This window comes from Equus caballus, chromosome 15 (genome assembly GCF_041296265.1).
Source record: "Equus caballus isolate H_3958 breed thoroughbred chromosome 15, TB-T2T, whole genome shotgun sequence".
NCBI lineage: Eukaryota > Metazoa > Chordata > Mammalia > Perissodactyla > Equidae > Equus > Equus caballus.
In genome coordinates this window covers 27,628,394-27,646,820 of record NC_091698.1, presented here as the reverse complement: position 1 = coordinate 27,646,820, position 18,427 = coordinate 27,628,394, and positions in this window count along the sequence as shown.

Genomic DNA, 18,427 nt, shown 5'->3' with positions numbered 1-18,427 from the left:
GGGCCACCTTCCGTTTCCGGGTCGCGTACCGGAAGTGCGCGCGGGGCGTGTCTCCGGCCGGTGCCCGCCGAGTCCCTGCGGCCTTCTGGGCGGGGTGAGCGGGACCAACGCGCCCAGGCCCCGAATCCGGAACACGCCCCCTCGCACTTAGGACCTAGGGCGAGTGTTTTCCCCGCGGTTCTGCCCGGCTTTGGGTCCCTAAGACCGGCACATTATAACCATGGATGCAAAATAACCAATAACTGTTCTATAAATAAGTGAAATATTGTGTTTTACTTGAGCCGGAGTGAAGATTATAACGGGGGAAGGCCTTTCCTAGAAAGGAAGCGTTCCAGAGAAGCATGGTTTTCAGTACAGTCATATCTTTTTAGAACAAAGAACATACATTAAATGAGCCAAAGATACACATTCATCAAAGTTTCAGAGAGGTATTCAGTTGCAAATTAGCAGGTCGGTGTCACCGAGATGCCAGGAAAGGGACTGATACAGGGGTTGCCAATAGGGCGTAGGAGGGGAAGTATGCATTTTTATCTTGAGAGTGCATTCTTTAATGGTTAAAGCAGATGTATAATGTATGTTTGATAGGTCATAAGTCAAGCTTCTTTAGTTCAAGCTTTTATTTTTTTAAAGGTATGCTTTTTTTTTGGTAGGAAGCTTGGCCCTATACTAACATCTGTTGCCAATCTTCCTCTTTATTTTTCCCTCCCCAAAGCCCCAGGACATAGCTGTATATCCTAGTTGTAGGCCCTTCTAGTTCTTCTATGTGGGATGCCACCACAGCATGGCTTGATGAACCATGCAAACCCCAGGCTGCAGTAGCGGAATCTGTTTTGAACCCTAATAGTTACCCCATATACCACAATATGTGAAAATCTCTTGTCATAATGAAACGTATGCCTGCTTAGTTCTCCATCCTATCCCAAGCACTTTTCCACCAGCTTCTTCCTTTGGCTTGTGACAAATAGAAATGACAAGCAATAGGATACATTGGAGTATGTGAGGAAGCCATTTGATGTAAACCTAATTTGGCGGGACTTGTTTCTCCAAAAGGGCCTGATACGGCCGTTGAGCATGCATTGTATATCCACTTTAAGCATTTCCTATGGCAAGAATAAATGCCTTTGAGATAAAGGTGCAACTTCCCCCACACTGGCGTTTCCTTAAGGATAAGCATCTCTCCCTAGGCTAGGAACTGATTGCTGCGCTCACCTGTGACCACCCAGCTTGAGACAACAGACCTGCCTCCCTGCTGTGTCCCCCTAGACAGCAGACCTACTACCTGCTGTGTCCATCAATGGCCGTGCAGACAGAGCAGTCTCCTGACTCTTGTAAAAGGGACATTTCAATCATATGTGAAACATGCTCTTTGAGGGTATAGAACCATTCTGTACCCCCCACTTCTTTGGTACCCTTCCTTCTGAAACTGGCTCAATGCAAGGTTGACATAACAGAAGCCATATTGTAGACAAGATACCATGTCATAACTTTGAATGACCTCTAACTAACCCAGCTGGATTTGCACCCTCCAGGAGATCTACCTGTTCTGTAGTTTTTCTGAGGCCTGCTAGTGCATATACCTCCCAATTGCAATAAGACGATAACTTCGTTCTTTTGAGTTCCTTAGGAATGTGATGACCCCCCAAAATGAGAGTCTATGCTGATAGCCATCATCAATGAAGACTGAGAGATCTGGCGTGGCAACTCCCAGTCTGTAATACCAGAGGGTAAACATTCCTATCCCCCTCCCCTATAACCCACTGGCCTATATAACTGCTTCAAGTTTCTGTGCCCCTCTTAGGATGGTTCTTTCGGACATTAGTCGGCCATCTTCCCTCTTGCTAGCAAGCTGTAATAAAATGTCTTTTCTCTGCCACCATCTTGCCTCTTGGCAATTGGCTTTTGTCTTGTAGCGAGCAGATCGTGCCCTTTGTAGGGTAACACTTCCCTGGGGAAGGAAGGCCCCAGTCCTCACATTTTGGCTCAGAATAAACTCACCCAAATTTTCATTTATAGATCAGTTATGGATCATTTGCATCAACACTTAGCTACAGTCTGGTGAGCTATGCAGGCAAGGAGGGGCTAATTAGCCCCATTTCTGGATGAGAAAGGTGAAGCACCCGTGGAGTGTGGAGCGAGCATTGTGTGTGTGTGTTTAGAGAGAGAATGACTGCTTTCTTCCTGTGAGTTTCTCATATATTTAACAATTGAAAGAAAACTCTGTCCTCCACCTGTCCCACCTGAAGGGCATTCTTTCAAGACCCTGGTTCTGGGTCAGACAGGGCCCCTCTATTTGCTCCCAAATGCTTGTCGCGTTCCACTGCAGGCCCGTCTCCACAGCCCAAGGAACTCTGGTAAAGGTCGCTGCTCTCCTGGTAGGCCCAGCTCCTTGAAGATAGTGACTTAATTTCTTCCCTAACGACAAAGCCCCGGGAGGCGCCCCCCTACCCCCACTCCAATCAAGCACTTCTCACCTGTGGAATGGCAACTAATAGCTGAATGGTTACCGCACCAATAGCCTCTTTGCTTTTGAAAGGTGAATGAAAGGGAAGATGGCTATTAAGCCACAGGAATTCGTCCTCAATGGCACTCTCCTGAGCCAAATTTGACCTGCAGGGTTTTGTTGCTGTTTTTTTGGTTCACTATTGGCTCCTTATTTAAAAATTGGGATAGTTGACACATCTAGATTTCCAGCATCTATGGAGAAATCAGTACACCGGCCACATGAGAACCGTGTTGCTACATGGCATACTTGCCCCTTGCTAATCAGCAACTGCCGCCCTTGGAGGATGCACATGCTCCCCCACGGCTCCTATTTTCTCATACCTGGCCTCCTCACTCCTTGGTGTTACCTGCCTGGCCCCTCTAGCACGGAGTTGCAGCCCTGACAGTGTTTTTGTATATCTAACTGGGCCTTCCAAGGGGCAGTGAATTCCTCGTGGCAGCTTTGCTCCTCAGTGACTGTGCGACTTTAAGCTAGCTACCTGGTCTCTCTAGGTGAGTGTCATTTTGTCATCCTTAAAATTGAGGCAATAAAACATTTTTCATAAGACTGTTGTGATCAAATGAAGTAGTATGTTTAAAAGCACCAATGAAGTGCTGGACTCAAGGTGGGGGCTCACTGAAGGTTATTTAAATCTGAATCCTCAAGACTGAGTTTTATTCCATGGCCCTGCTGTGGTTCATCCACCTGACACAAAATGGTCTGAAAGGTATTTCAGGGATTCTGCTCTGCATTTCCGTAAGAGTGGTACTCATGTTCACAGCTGAGCCCAAGCCACAGGCAAATCTGCAAAGCAGGAGAAAAAAGAGAATTCTCCCATCTCCCCTTTTCCTCTCTAAGCAGTCTCTACCAAATATAATCCTCCATTTAGCAATTTCCGTGGATTTGCAAATTTCCATAGACCATCAGAACTGGAAGTGATGCGGGGTCGGTGAGCCGAGGAGTCGAAAGAAAGATTTCTTAGACTCTCAAGATCTGGCAGTAGTGCTCTTTTATTCAGAGAATAGTGTGGAATAGCATGGGGACAGGACCCATGGGCAGTCAGAGCTTCTGCTGCTGCCCCCACTGGCATGGGGACAGGACCCATGGGCAGGCAGAGCTGGTGCGTGGGGACAGGACCCACGGGCGGTCAGAGCTCCTGCTGCTGCTGCATGGGGACAGGACCCATGAGCAGTCAGAGCTCCTGCTGCTGCCCCGAGTTGAGGGTTATGGCTAATTTTATAAGACATGGGTACGTGACTTATTTTTACTGGAGAAAAGAAAAGATGATGTAAAAAGTCATTAAATGATTTCAGTGCAGATGGGGTCTGGTTATTGTGCGGTCATATAACTTTAGATACGAATCTGGCCATATAGATCGGCATGTAGGTGAGGATGCCCTGGGCTTCTCTCCCTGGGGCAGTCCTAATTCATATCATAAAAAAAGTCCACTGGGTCATGTAGTTTGGCATGTAGGCCAGGTCACCTTGGGCTTCTCTAGCTGGGGCAGCCTTAATCCACATCAGAAGGAGCTTTAGAGACGGAGTGGTTCAGCTTCCCACACTGAGAAGACTGCAGCCAAGAGAGGATTGTCACACTGAAATGTATGTGCAGGAAGAAAAAAAATGCGATTTAGAAAACAAAACGACAGCTATGCTTCCTCACTCTGGGAAGGGGCAGAGCTTACATCAGAGATGGGAGTTCTCCTATTGGGGGAAATGCATGGCGCGGGGAGGAGGGGCGCTGGAGGCAGGCACGGAGACAGAGGAACAGAAAGGTATCCAGGAAGCAAGCGAGCCCAGGAAGATGACAGTCAGCTGGGACCTGAAGGAGCCACAAGCAAAGAAAAACTTCCCATCACACAGATTGGCTGATGTACTTTTAGGCAGTGATGTTTAAATTGTTTTTAAATTTATACCCATATGAGCTTTGCAGGATTCTCCATTCATTTAGTCAAGTCTCGAGTAGGAGTTTGCCACGCACTGTTGTGTTCGTGGTACTCTAGGGGATGAAGGAATGGAGGTGGGAAAGTGGAAATGGAGTGGGAGGGGCTAGATTATAGAAGACCCAGAGCTGAGAGAATTCAGTGAAAGCAAGGAATTGTGTAATTCCATTTATATGAAATGTCAAAAATAGGCAAATCTGTGGAGACAGAAAGTAGACTAGCAGTTGTCTGGAGGGGGTGTGTAGGAGAGGAGGGATAGGAAGCTACTACTGATGGGAACAAGTTTTCTTGTTGGGGTGATTAAAGTGTTCTAAAATTAGACTACCGTGATCGGCACACTACTCTGAATGCAGATTAAAAACCATTGAACTGTACATTTTAAATGGAAGAATTATATGGTATTTATATCTCAATAAAGTTATTTAAAAAGAAAATTTTAAACAGGATTATCCCCAAGAAGCTGAGTGACCTGGGAGCACCCTGACAGGCACAAACCCTTGGGGTACATTAGTTACCAAGTTGGGCTCAGCTTTAGCTTTGTTCCCGTCTACGTGTGCCCCCTTGTACTGCCTCTCTCCAAAGATGACCTTCAGAATTCACTCCTCCCTAGCCCCAGACCTGGACACAGGGTTACTCAGGCTCCTGGGCCCTGAATTTCTGTACCTTGAGACCTCTCACTTCATTTAGTTACCTCTCAAATATTTATATGTGCACTAAACTCTGTGAGGACTTTTAGGGACTCAGAGAAAAACAAGATGCAATTAGAACCCTTGAGAAATTAGTCTTGAAGGAGAAATTGAAACATACAAATAAAAAGCTGAATGCCACTCACAACTAGAATATACAGCTATGTACTGGGGTACTTTGGGGAGAAGAAGAAAAAAAAAGATTGGCAACAGATGTTAGCGCACGTGCTAACCTTTAAAAAAAAAGCTGAATGCTGTCATTGCCACAAGGGGGCACTGTGGGGAATCAGAGAAGTTGCTTCTGATTTAGGAGACCAGGGGAGGCTTTGCAGGTATCATGTAAAGGCTGGCTAGGAGTAGAGGCAGGGGGTGGGGAAGATTTCAAAGGATACAGAAAAAGCAAAACCATGAAGATGGAAGACAGAGGCATGTCCCAGGGAACAGCTAAGAGCTCAATTCAGCTGAGTATGGGGCAAATGTTAGAAATGGAACAATGTGATATAATTTGGATAGATATATTTAGAATCTCTTGAAAAAATACTGCCATTGTAAAGAGTGTTTACTTCATCCTAGGAGACAATAGGAAGCCATAGCAGGTGGCCGGTTTGGGGGTTTTTGTTTGTTTGTGGCAGCTTTATAGCAGGTGTTTGATTAGAGGGACCAACATTTAGATTAAGCAAACATTTACTGTTTATCACGTGGCAAGCATTTGCAAAGTGCCACCTTAGCATCCATTATCTCATTTAATCTTCATAAAGCCCTATGAAATATACTGACTTCCTTCCATTTTACCAACGAAGAAATCAAGGCCCAGAGAAGATAACGGACTTGCCTGGCCTCACCTGCCTCAAAGCCAGGCCATCTCGTTCCAGACGCTCTGTCGAGAGGCTTCCTCACAGAGCCGGGCTTCAGAAAGGTGATTCTCACAGTGCTGTGTAAGATGGAGGAGGGGCAGGGGACAGAAGAGAGACAGAGTACAGCTGGGAGGCTGTTGCAGGGGGTAGAACAAGAGGTTAGGTGTGCCGATGGAGGTACGACGGGCAGAGGGTACGGAATGTTAGAAATGATAGCGACACCCGAAAGGACTTGGTGATTGTCTTTTGTGTGTCCAGGAAGCCCTTAGGTTGTCTGAACTCTTGAGGCTGGGACAGAGGAGCGCTGGGTGACCAAAACCTCCCTGGTAACTTGCATATTGGATGGTGACATGCCTCCTGACCTAGGACTAAACATACACCTTACAGGCTATGAGTGAGGCTAAATCGAATGACTCCAGTAAACACAATGCCCCACATGGAGAAGGGAGTCAAGAAATGGTAGTTCCCTCTCTGTTTGCCTAGAACATCAGGTCACCTAGTAATGCACACTTTTGAACTACTTTGTTCATTCATTCACTTCTTCACTTAGCAAAATTTTATTGTCTCCTATGTGCCAGTCACTGCACTAGGTTCCAGGGCTGCACAGTAAACAAGGCAGATATATGAAGACATGTGTAAGATTTGGGGCTGGCCCCATGGCCAAGTGGCTAAGTTCGCACACTCCACTTCGGCAGCCCAGGGTTTTGCCGGTTCGAATCCTGGGCGCGGACATGGCACTGCTCATCAAGCCATACTGGGGCAGCATCCCACATGCCACAACTAAAAATACACAACTATGTACCAGGGGGCTTTGGGGAGAAAAAGGAAAAATAAAATCTTAAAAAAAAAAAAGATATATGTAAGATTTAACTATGTGGTGACAAAATTGATTTTCTAATGAATTCATCTGGAGTTTGTCTCTAAACAGGCTTTGTTCCCTTCCAGGTCTCCACATTAGGAGCAATGCCCTTGTTTTAACCAAAAGGGAGTTTGATGTAGTGATTAAAAGCACGGACTCTTGTGTCCGACTTCCTGGGTTCGAATCCCAGCTTCACCTTACTAGTCGTGCAGGCTTGGGTAAGTTCTTAGGGACTCTGTGCCTCAGGTGCATCACCTGTTTAACGGGGATAGTTTTACCTACTCATAGGTTTGCTGGGCACCTGAAACTACGCCAGGAAATCACAAGTGTAGGGTATTGTCCAACAGAGCTGCATTTCTCAAAAGCATTTATAAAACACTTTGTGTGTGGAGGCGGTTTGTGACTCAAACAGGAACACTGCCTCACTCTTTGTCATATCCTTCCTTTCTTATCCCAAATGGTCTTATCAATCCTGATGGCCTTTCTCCCCAGCCAACTTGGTTATGACTGACTGTAGGCTCTTCCCCAAACTCCGGGCCTCACACAGAAGATAACAGTTTGCCAGCATTAGATGTATCCCAGGAGCGTGGCTGTAGGTTGGGTGGCTGTCCCAGAATGCTGTGCGCCGGGCCACACTGTTAGTCTAAGTATGTGGCCTCCCAGGTGACTGATCTGCAGGGATTGAGAACTCATTTTGGTATGCAGCTTGCCACATGCTTGTTTAAAAATGAAATAACATCATAACTGTATATGAATGTAGCTCTTTTCAAAGGCATGTGTCAAGGCGTGGCTCACACTGGTTCCCAGATGGATCCATTCCTAGCCAGGCAGCCGGTGGCTTGCAGAGTTTCGAGGACTGGCTTCTGCCACAGATAGAGGACAGATTTGTGAGTAGGTGCTGAGTCTCCTGCTTTTACTGAGCAGCTCCTCTGTTAGGCTTCCCCCTCCCTACCATCTCGTTCTCTCTGATTTCTATTGCAGAGCGGCGCTTACAGGTCATACCTACACTGCATCTCCCTGTGCTCCTGCCTACCTTCCTCTTTGGGCTCTGATTTTCATTCGTCTTGGTAGCTCCAAGTCCCTACCTATTCATCCTCCCAGCCCCAGACTGCTAGCTGGGATGAAATCCAATCCTACGCCCTAATCACTTTTTCCTGATACACTGTAGCCTTCCCAACTGTGTATCCAGCCAACTTTTTAATAAGCCAATATGCATGGATGTAGTGTCCACCATGCACTCAAGACAGTGCCAAGCATAAGCTCTTCTCAGAGGCAGACACAGGCAGCCGAGGGCAGGCTTAGTGAAGGTTTGGACTGCTACTTCCTGCAGAGACCAGTGTGACAAAGAAATGGGAAACACCAATGCGCTGATCACCCCAGTACCTCAGAAACCCCTGAGGAGCCCTCCCTAATTGTTCTTCCCATGCTACTACTCTCACCAGAGGTAACCACTTCCCTGACTTTTATTTGCAGGAGAAGATTTGCCCTAAGCTAACATCTGTTGCCAATCTTCCTCCTTTTTTTGTTCTTTTGCCTCTGCAAAGCCCCAGTACATAGTTGTATATAGTTGTAAGTTCTTTGTTTCTTCTATGTGAGCTGCCCCCACAGTATGGCTACTGACAGACCAGTGGTGTGGTTCTGCCCCCAGGAGCCCAACCTGGGTCACCAAAGCAGAGTGAGCTGAACTTTAACTGCTAAGCCATCAGGGCTGGCTCACCACTTTCCTGATTTTTATGTTAAGCATTCTCTTACTTTTCTTTATAGTTTTAATACTTATATATGCTCTGTAAATAATATATTGCTCGGCTTTGAGAAAATGAGTAGCAAGCACAAACCCAGCTCTGCAAAGAAAGGACAACATGGTCCCAGTAGACGGAGGCCCCAAGAGAAGGACAGGTGAGGTGGAATGTCTGTATCACAGGCTAGCCTCAGCTTCTGTGAGCGTCTGCCAGGTCACTCGGGCCATGAGTGGGTGAGGCCACAAAGGAGGCCAGAAGTACAGGGTTCAGGGCAGTCAGGTATCCAGCAGGATTGTGGAATGGACCGGTACAGCTTCCTGAAAAGGTGTGGGAGGTTTGTTTTTTTTTAAACTTGCATCGCCAAAACTATATTCTACTCTCACATTTGTTTCATAGTTTGGCTGAGTATAAAATTCTAGACTTAGAAACCCTTTTCCTTCAGAATTTGGAAGGATTGCTCTTTCATCTTCTTGCTTCTAGCACTGTGCTGAAAAGTCTGACACCATTCTTTATGATCTTCTGTATGTGATTTGTTTCTCTCCAGAAGCTTGTAGAATCTTCTGTTTGTCCTGAGTGTTCTGAAATTTTCTGACAAGGTACCTTGGTATGGGTTTATTTTCATCCATGTGCTGGACGCTCAGTTTCAGTCTGAAAACTCCGTCCTCTAGTTTTGGGATACTTGTTTCATTATTTCTTTGACAAGCTCTCCTCCCTTCCATTTTCTGTTCTTTCTGGGGCCCCTAATTGTCATATATTGGACCTACCTGTCTGACCCTTGTAATTTTTCTCTACTCTTTTCCAGCCCTTTGTATTGTCACTCTAATTTTAGGAGATTTCTTCTGTTTTATTGTTCAGTTTCTCTATGGGGTTTTTCATTTCTATTATCAAGTTTTTAATTTCCAAGAACTCCTTCTGGACTCTAATTTTTTAAAGAGTATCTTGTTCTAGTTTCACGGATGAAATATCTTCTCTTAAGTCTTTGAGGGTATTAATGATAGTTCTTTTGTGAAGTATCCTTCTCACTGCATAGTCTCTATTTCCTTCAAATTGCTTTGTAATGAATTCAGAATCAATTGAAATATGTAATAGTGGTTTAGTTAATGATGCTAACATATTGAATAGAATGTTATAATTATTACATTTATGGAAAAGACTAATAACCGAATTGTCACACATTTTAGAGTAAAAACAATTAAGTTAAACGGCATTACAATATTATATGTTATTTTCCCCATATCTCCTATTTTTTAATGAAAAATTTTAATCACCCGGAAAAGATGAAGGAATTTTATGATGAGCGCTACCTCAATTCTAACACTAACATTTTACTAAACTTGCTTTATCACATATCTATCCACCCTCTATTTTTATGGATTTCAAAGTAAATTACAGACATCAATACCCTTTCCCTTAAGTCCTTTAGCATGAACATCATTAGCAATATTTCAATATTTATTTACAGTTCTTTTTGTACTTTTGAAATAAAATTTACATACAATGAAATACACAGACTTCAAGTGTAAAATTCTCAGAGTTTGACAAACACATATACCTGTGTAAACTCAAACCCCACCGAGGTGTAAAATGTTATTATTACCCCAGAAATTCCCATGCCCTTCTTAATCAGTCTCTCTCCCCAGGGGCCATCACTGTTGTGATTTTTTCTACTATAGATTAGTTTTGCCTATTATGATATTTCAGTTTAAAAAAAAGAAAATTTAGGGGCTGGCTCCGTGGCCGAGTGGTTAAGTTCACGCGGTTAAGTTCCCGCGCTCTGCTGCAGCGGCCCAGGGTTCAGATCCTGGGCGTGGACATGGCACCGCTCGTCAGGCCATGTTGAGGCGGCATCCCACAACTAGAAGGACCTGCAACTAAGATATACAGCTGTGTACAGGGGGGTTTGGGGAGATAAAGCAGAAAAAAAAAAAGAAAATTTATGTAACATGTGTGTTGTTTTGCCATATCCCAGGCATTGTTCTAAGTGATTTATAAATATTAACTCACTCCTCATATCGACCATTTGAGCAAGGTAGTGTTTTCTCTATTTCATGGATGGAGACATTGAGACATAAAGTGGTCAAATAGCTTGCCCAAGACCTCACAAATGAAAACAGTGGAGCAGGGCCCCAGAGCCCACACTGTTAACCATTCTTTGGCCTCTGTGTGGACATCTTTCCAACCTATGTAAACTCCAGAAAGCCGACGGCAGGCAACTTGGGTGATGGAGTGATGGACGATTTTTGTTTTCTTCCTTTTGCTTACCTGGATTTTCTAAGATTTCTTCAATGAACACATATTACATCTCTTGCTTGTACACCTAAAACTTCAACAGTTGTTTTAAAATATTCCTGACATAGCCCAACACTACTGCTCTCTAAGGCACAGCACCACTCTGGCCCGAACTCTCTCCACACTCACAGCCAAACCCTTGAACACTGCCAGGCATGGTCACATTCTGTGTCACAGTGTCTTTTCCCAAGGCTTACCTTCGTGTGATATTCATGTGATCGATCACTTCAACCAAATAACATGCAAGTATCATATGAGAACCATGTCTGTTAGTTGACGGAAGGGTAACGTTTGCTCACAATGTGCTCTGTATTGTGGAATTAATAGACTAAGTTGTTAGCACAGATAAATTTCATTTTTCTTTTTAAAAATTTTATTTTGAAGTAATTTCAAACTTATCTGTATGCTTTATCCACATGAAACAATTGTTAACTTTTTGCCACGTTTGTTTTTACCATTCTCTATTTCTCTAATGTTTTCTTCTGAAATAGTTCAAAGTTGCATATGTTATGCCCCTTTACTCCTTAATATTTCAGTGTGAGTTTTTGAAGAATAAGGACATTTTCTTCCCTAACAGTAGTATAATAATATTTCCATATTCCAATTTTGACAGTTATCTCAATCATGTCTTTCATAATATTTTTCCAGCTTCCAAGATCCAATGCAGGATTATCCATTGCATTAACTGTCTTCTGTCTTTAGTCTCCTTAAATCTGGAGCTATTTCTCCCCACCTTTTTTTTTTTGGTCTTTCCTGACACTGTCATTTTGAAGGGTATACACCAGTTATTTTGTAAAATGTCTTTCGATTTGATTTTATATTTCCCCACAGCATGGCTTATACAGGTTATGCATTTCGGTCAAGAATATTATCCAGGCGATGTTGTGTCCTTCTCAGTGCATCCTACCAGGAAGCACGTAATAGTGATGCAAATTTTGATCTCTTGGTTATGATGGTGACTGCCAGGTCTCTCTGCTATGAAGCTACCATTTTTCCTTTTGTAATTAATAATCAATTTGCAGGGAGACAGAATGCATTTCTGACCATGTGTTTACTCGATAAAAATGTTTATGCATTTTTTAATGTTTATTTTACTCAAAAGCTTAAATATTTAACAAATGTATAAATGGCTGAAAATCTGTGTAAGAACTCTAAAAACCTTTGGGAAAAATGCTAATGAAACACAAGAAGAAAAAGTAAATAGACCAGACTATGGAAAGAAAACTCCATAACGAGAGAACGGAACATTAAGGAGAGAGAAGAATGGTAATTAGCAAACCAAGAGCAAAATGGGAGAACAAACGGGAAATTTGTGCATATAACTGAGATCTCTGCTGAGAATTTTGACCCTGTTCTCATACCTCTCATTGTATCTGGTCCCAATATACCTTCCATAGTTATTAAAAAAAATGTTCAAATAAATATTTGTTGAATGAATGAACAATTCATCAAAACAGACTTTCAGGCCGGCCCCATGGCCCAGTGGTTAAGTTCGCGTGCTCCGCTTCGGTGGCCCAGGGTTTCGTCTGTTCGGATCCTGGGCGCAGACATGGCACCACTCATCAGGCCATGGTGAGGCAGCATCCCACATGCCACAACTGGAAGGACCCACAACTAAAAATACACAACTATGTACTGGGGAGCTTTGGGGAGAAAAAGAAAAAAATAAAAAATCTTTAAAAAAAACAAAACAGACTTTGGACAGAATCTGCTTATATCTTTAAAATCCCTACTTAATCAAAAGCATCTATTTGTTGTCCTCCCAACAATACAACAATTAACAGAGACTGTTCATTGTTTTTCTGAATATATGAGAAGTAAATAACATGCATTGATATGTTATTCAGATTTATTAAGCAAGAGTGGTGCATGTTATGGACACGTAGCAGCTCCTTCATTAATAATTCTCCTCCACAGAACATTCCTGGCTGATTGAAAACAAGGCAGCAATTTTCTACTCTCCCCTTACATTCAAAAGCATTAGCAACAGACAAGTGTGTCCACATAGGCCTTCATTGTACAGCAAGCTTCACAAAATGTTTGTCACCAGAGCCAGGTAAGTTTTTGAGCTTGTGATAAGAAATTGGTTTGATGAAAATCTTGAGTCGTAAAAAAAAAAAGGATTTTTTGAAATTTGTGGTTGAAAGAAACGGCTTGTCATGTACTTGTTTATTGCATCACAGCTATATTGCCTGGTTACCCTGATCGGCTGTCTCTAGCCCCAAACCCAAATATTTATTTAAGATCTAAATGGTTTTTGCTTATCTGATTCTTGGCCATAGACTCAGTTTCTTCACCCTTTTGGTCAGAATTCTGTGTGGATCCTAGGGTTGCTCCCTGTAAGGTATCCTCAACTTCCAAACAACCTGTACAAAGAAGGTACAGTCCCTACCCCACCCCAAACACTCTCCTGCTCTTCATGGCTGGAACACCCTGTGTCATTGATTCATTCAAAAACACTTAGCTGTTGCACAACGAGAATTTTGGTCCCTGTCCTTAAGGGTCTCAGAATTTCATTAGCGAAACCAACAGATAACCAACTAACCAGGATGCAGTTTTTAAGTGCCATGGTTTTTCTGGGTTTTTCCCCCTGCTTTTTCCCCCCAAAACCCCCAGTATATAGTTGTATATTTTAGTTGTGGCTCCTTCTTGTTGCGGCATGTGGGACACCGCCTCATCGGGCCTGATGAGCCTACGATGTCCACGCCCAGGATCCGAACCCCGTGAAACCCTGGGCCACCTAAGCGGAGCTCGCGGACTTAACCACTCGGCCTGGGGCCGGCCCCCAGTGCCAAGTTTTGTAACGTGAACACAGATGACAGACCCCGTCTACGGGGTTTTCCTTTGTGGGGGTAGGTCCCTCCAAGGAAGGATCAGCCCCGGCTGCAACAGCTGCCCCGTCGGAAAGCACGCCTTTTTCATCCTAAAATGCAATTTGTAATTAGTTAAAATGATGCTCATGGCCAGTTTTTAAACGAAACGCTAATTGTAACACAAATAAAAATAAAAGGAAAGAAATTTATAACACGACAACGGGGCTTCACTGCGTCCCGGCCGGAGGCCAAGCGCCTCCGAGGGCGTAGGGGCGGGGGTCGCGCGTTTCCAGGAAAGCCCGTGGACGTTCAAACTGTGCACAAGCACTCTGTTTGTGAAATGGAGCGGAGTTGTGGCTCAGATCCTCATTCATGGGCTCTCCACTTTCGGGAAGGTAGCGAGCTGCTCGCAACCACGCTCCAGCGTCATTATGATCCACACCCCCGCCCCCCAAACTCGCCCGCCGTGACCGATGTGTCCCCGGGGGGCCGTCCCGCGGCCGAGAGCCTGGAGGGGGCAGGAAAGGCGCGTGGGAGGGAGAGGCGCCTCCGTGGCTGCTGGGACAGAGGCAGGATGAGGGGCGCAGGGAGGCGTGGGCGGTCCGGGCCTGGGGAGGGCGCTCGTGGGGCCCATCCGACCGACCTGGAGGAGGAAGCCGCTTCCCCTTGTGTCCGGAGCCTCAAGGACGCCGCCCCTGCACAAAGCGTCACCCGAGGTTACGCTCCTGGTTAAATACGCCGGCGTGGGCGCACCTGTTTTTTCAGAAAACGCATTTTGAGCTCCAGCCAACCCAGACACACTAGAGCTTTGGGCACACGGCCCATTCATTCATCAACTGGGCGCTGGATGTTACTTTTATGTTGTGAAAATTGTACCTTATAATTGTTAAATAGTTCGAAATAGGCATAGAAAGAGGTAAAAGTCACATGTAATGGATCCCTCCAGCCTGAGAAAATCACTTCAGACATTTTAGAATCCACCCTTTGAAGCTTTTTTCCTAGGCATATAGCGGACACACAGATAGTGGGATTAAACCATAGCATGCTTTCTGTAACCTGCTTTTTTCCGTTTCATATGTTATGGTCTATTTTCCATGTTAATGTAGATTTACACATTCTATTTTTTATATATACAGTATATTTCTGTATTTTTTTTTTTTTGAGGAAGATTGGTCCTGAGCTAACATCTGCTGCTAATCTTCTTCTTTTTTTTGCTGAGGAAGACTGGCCCTGAGCTAACATCCGAGCCCGTCTTCCTCTAGTTTATATGTGGGACACCTGCTACCACATGGCTTGCCAAGCAGTGGCATGTCCGCACTGGGATTGGAAGAGGCGAACCCAGGGCCACGGAAGCAGAATGTGCTAACTTAACTGCTGGGCTGCAGGGCAAGCCCCTATTTGTGTATTTTTTTTTTTTTTTTAAAGATTTTATTTTTTCCTTTTTCTCCCCAAAGCCCCCCGGTACATAGTTGTGTATTCTTCGTTGCGGGTTCTTCTAGTTGTGGCATGTGGGACGCTGCCTCAGCGTGGTCTGATGAGCAATGCCATGTCCGCGCCCAGGATTCGAACTAACGAAACACTGGGCCGCCTGCAGCGGAGCGCGCGAACTTAACCACTCGGCCACGGGGCCAGCCCCCCTATTTGTGTATTTTTATAGGTATATTGTGTAATGACCAGAACATGAGTGTAAGGTTTATGTAGCAGTTTGATTAATTTTGGTAAAAATATTGGAAACGTGTGGGTGCACCAGAAAAATCTGCTACAAAAACTTTACGGTTTGTGTATCATTTAAAAATATCTTCACAGAGCCGTTACATCTTTCCCAATGATTATAATTTTTTCATGCATAGTCTGCCATTCACTCCATCAGTGGGAGTCCTCTCTGTGTAGCCTCTTCCCACTTTTTTTTTTTTTTTTTTGGTGAGGAAGACTGTCACTGAGCTAATATCTGCGCCAGTCTTCCTCGATTTTGTATGTGGGGCACTGCCACAGCACGGCTTGATGAGCGATGTCTTCACACCTTTTTTAACATCACCTGAGATGGGTCTAATCATGGCTCCCTCACTTTCAAACATCAGCAAGATGTTCTAGGCTCACCTGACTTTTTGGATGTCCTGACATGTTGTGCTGTCACCCTCCAAGGACTTCTGATTCCTTTTAGAGGAGAATAGCACAGTGAGCCCAAATCTGGTCTTAAGAGTGGGGATCCAAATGTATTTGAACATAGCTGAAGCAGTGTTGTCTCCAGTGTGAACTCATAGACTGGCATTTGTTGGAGACAAGCTTGGGTACCTTCAGCAGTGACATGTGCATCTTCTCTGTACCTGAAGGTCCTCTCTGCACTTTCTCCTCCCTGCTCTGTGCCCTGGGGCACTGACCTAGAAGGTCTGCATCAACATCAAGGGGCTCCCTTGTTCTTCGGCTTCCAGTTGGTTTTGACCAATGGGAGGCATCAGCAGGAAATGAGTCTTGAGAAACTCAGCTCACTTCCTGTGGGGGTCCCAGAGGGTTGACTTGTCTTCTCAAGTGAAGACCAACTTTTCTTTTTTTGTTTTTTTTTTGGTTTTTTTTCTTGAGGAAGATTAGCCTTGAGCTAACTGCTGCCAATCCTCCTCTCTTTGCTGAGGAAGACTGGCCCTGAGCTCACATCCGTGCCCATCTTCCTCTACTTTATATGTGGGATGCCTACCACAGCATGGCTGGCCAAGCAGTGCCATGTCCGCACCCGGGATCCCAACTGCCGAGAAGAGGAACATGTGAACTTAACTGCTGTGCCACTGGGCCAGCCTCGAAGATCACCTTTTCTTATCAGACATCCTGTCCACACAGCCACCCTCTCCAAGTTCTGGTAACAAATCACTCCCTCCTCCTCACCCTCACCCCGAAGTGGGCTCCGCATTGGACTGGGTCCAGGAATGATGACCATCCCTTTTAGTTTTTCCTAAACTCTGAAACCCTTTTGTACCTTTATTAAACTCTCCTCAGTTCCCCGGTTTGAGTGTGCCATCAAATGCTGCTGGGAATCCTTTCTCATATCACGGGGTTAAGGGTGATTTTTTAAAAGCCGATTTTTAATACTTTATTTCCCAAACTTTTCACAATGATCATGTTTTGCATTTATGAGTTTTTAAAATGTTATCAAGAAACATATAAATCCTCTTGTTGAAAGCCATCTTGAGCAACTAGTGTCCCAAGGGGCACATTTTTGGAAATACTGGCAGAAATCATGTCTCGAAGGTGCTCCCCAAACTTGTAATACTTCCCTCTGGGTGGCGGGGTGTGAGTTATCTCTAGGTAGCTTCTTTCTTCTATTCCTTCTATAAAGTATGCATTTTTACAATGAGCATGTATCATTTTTAGATAAAGATAAAACTTTAAAAATAAATTTCTGGGGAAATGTGCACATTTTAATGCTTAAAAGCCAAGATCTGTTAACTTTTTCTGTAAATGGCCAGATAGTAAATGTTTCAGTGTTTGCCAGCGAGGAGAGAGAATTGAGGATATCATATGGGTACTTACATAACAAGAGAGAAAATAAATTTCCACAAAATTTTTATTGACAAAATTCAAAATATAATAATAATTGTAATATGGGTCTAACTAATGAGAAAATGAAATTTTTTTTTTTTTTTTTGGCTGAGGAACAGTCACCCTGAGATAACATCTGTTGCCAATCTTCCTCTTTTTGTATGTGAGCTGCCACCAGGGCAAGGCCACTGACAGATAAGTAGTGTAGGGCTGTGCCTGGGAACCGAACCTGAAGGGAAGCACACCGAACTTAACCACTCAGCCAGAGGGGCTGGCCCTAGAATTCCTTTTTTCATTTTGGAAATAACATGTCACTTAATCAGGATTCAAAGTTAGTGTTTCCCATCATCTAAATTAATTGCAGGGGCCGGCCCTGAGGCTGAATGGTTAAGTTTGCGTGCTCTGCTTCAGCGGTCTAGGGTTTTGCCAGTTTGGATCCTGGGTGCAGACAAGGCACTGCTCATCAAGCCATGCTGAGGTGGCGTCCCACATAGCACAACCAGAGGGAGCTACAACTAGAATACACAACCATGTACTGGGGGGCTTTGGGGAGGAGAAGAAGGAGGGAAAAAAAAAAAAGATTGGCAACAGATGTTAGGTCAGGTGCCAATCTTTAAAAAATAAAAATAAAAAAATAAATTGCAAATGTTCATCTGTTAATGCAGATGTGTAACGAGCTATTACATATTGCTTCTCTGAAAATGTCTTTTCATACAGATAGGTACTGCCAAATACTGAGATATTAACCTGCAAGCATATGATTTTAATCGAGCATGTTCATTGCTTGGAAAGCATTGATATAATTTGATTCTTCTCTCCATATTTGCCTCTGAGTATGTCATCACATTGCAGATTAATCACTTCTAATTGAAGATAATTTGGGAAATCCTTGGTTGCAAAGTTAAATGGATTTTGAAATATGGAACTATCCTTTCCACTTGCACTGACGTCTAATAACCTGCTGGAACTGTAGTTTGAACTCAGAAAATATATCTGCTGCAAATTTATGTGGGAATGGACATCTTGCTTCTTGTTTTATTTTTTGACAGCAAGAGAAGCTGCTTAATGCAGCTTGTTATTACTTGTGATTCAAAGTTGTTGAAATGATATCATCACAGTATAAATTTCACATATAGATGTCATTTTGCCTTGTGCTTTTAGGTTCAATTCATTAAGTATCAAGTCTGCCACAAAAGCTAATTTCGAAAGTCATTCAGTGTTTGATAATAGTAGTT